Raw genomic sequence first — 1,975 nt, 5'->3', positions numbered from 1 at the left:
AGGGTGTCTCAGAAGCTCTCAGAACATCTCTGAGAGCTGTTCGTGGACCAGCCCTGGTCCACTGGCATCCAGGTGAGAAGAGAAGGGGGAGATGGGGCAGAGCGAAGGGAGGAGGAGAAACTGTCATGTCATCCTGTTCATTTCCAGCATAGTCCAAAAGCCCAAACCAAGAAAATCATTGCTGAAAGCATCATGCCTTGTCTCAGTAGAAATGAAAAAATTGTCTGTATTTGTCCCTTTTGTTTCTTGATCAGATCATAATTTACTCAGGTGACAAAAGAGGTCAATTTCTAAGAACCGGAAACATTTGGACTTCCCTGGTGGCTCAGAAAGTAAAGAATCTGCCTGCAATGTGGCAGACACAGGTTCCGTCCCCGGGCTGGGAAACCTCCCTGGAGAAGGGGATGGCAACCCACTGCAGTGTTCTTGCCTGGAGAACTACATGGACAGAGGAGTCTTGCAGGCAACAGTCCATGGAGTCACAAAGAGTTGGACATGACTGAGTAACGAACACTTTCACTTTCAAAAGAGGAGTGTCCCTCTTGAAATCTTATATCATTTCCGTTATAAATTCTCTCTATGGTATATCATAGAGAGTGCACAAAACAAAACCAACTAGTAAAGGATCACAAACTAAACACCATTGTAACCACAAACTGGGTCAAGATACTGTCGGCACCTCAAGATATTTGTCGGCACCCCAAATAGCTTACAGAAAGTTGAATATTCAAAGAAAACAAAATGTTCACACCTTCTTTTTTAAGGGTGTCTTGGCATAGCATCCATATAAATTTTAGAATCAGCTTCTCAATTACACATACATACACTTCACCCAGTTAGCAGTTTTACTGGAATTGCATTGAATCTAGAGACCATGTTGGAAGCACTGATGTCTACAAAATAGTGAACCTTCCCCTTTGTAAACATGATATACTCTTCCACTTATTATTTTAAATTTCTCTTATTAATAGTGCTCTCATAAAGTCTTACATATTTGTGCCACTTGTTCTTAAATATTTGATGTTTTTATGTTGTTGTAAATATCTTTTTAGATTTAATTTTCTAATTTGTATGCTTATAGATATCAATTTAGAGTTTCTATGCATTATTTTAGTGACCTGACTACCCTTATTATAAATTCCAATAGTCTATTAATGGACATAATCACATTATCTGTCAGAAAAGTTTTGGCTTTCCTACTTTTCAACCTTCGTACTTTCAAAATTCTCATTATTACTTCTTTTACTTTTTATTAATTTTTACTGGAGTATGGTTGGTTTACAATGCTGTGTTACTTTCTGCTGTACAGCAGAGTGAATCAGTTATATATATACATACATCCTCTCTTTTTTAGATTCTTTTGCCGTATAGGTCATTACAGAGTATTGAGTAGAGTTCCCTGTGCTCTACAGCAGGTTCTTATTATCAATAGTCATCTATTTCACAAGTGTGTATTTGTTGATTCCAATTTCCCAGTTTATCCCTCCCCTATTTTTCCTTTTGGCAGCCATAAGTGTGTTTTCTACGTCTGTGACTCTATTTCTGTTTGGTAAATAAGTTCATTTGTACCATTTTTTGATGCCACATAGAAGAGATACCACAAGATATGTGTAATATCACTTTTTGTGAATATCACTAATTTGTGAAATACAAATGCAACAGTGTATATAACATTTCTAATGTGCTATCTTACTAAGAAGCTATTCAAAGATGTGAACTAAAGAATCATCACTGAGTGGAGGTCCTTTGAGCCAGCCCTTTTCTCAGGAGCCCTGTCACTGGCACCATCCCCACAATTAATCCCCTTAATCCCCATGAATTCCGTGTGTTCCATAGTTGCCAGGTGTCCTACCAATCCCAGGAAGTTACAGAGCTAAAGGCGATTATTGAGGAGCAGGTAACAATGGGGAGCACTCACCCAACATTCTGTGGTTACCTGGTACTTAATAATTTGAGAAGGCTCCACAAAGGTTCC

This window comes from Bos taurus, chromosome 20, assembly GCF_002263795.3.
Source record: "Bos taurus isolate L1 Dominette 01449 registration number 42190680 breed Hereford chromosome 20, ARS-UCD2.0, whole genome shotgun sequence".
NCBI classification, from domain to species: Eukaryota; Metazoa; Chordata; class Mammalia; order Artiodactyla; family Bovidae; genus Bos; species Bos taurus.
Note: the sequence above shows the minus strand (reverse complement) of the source record.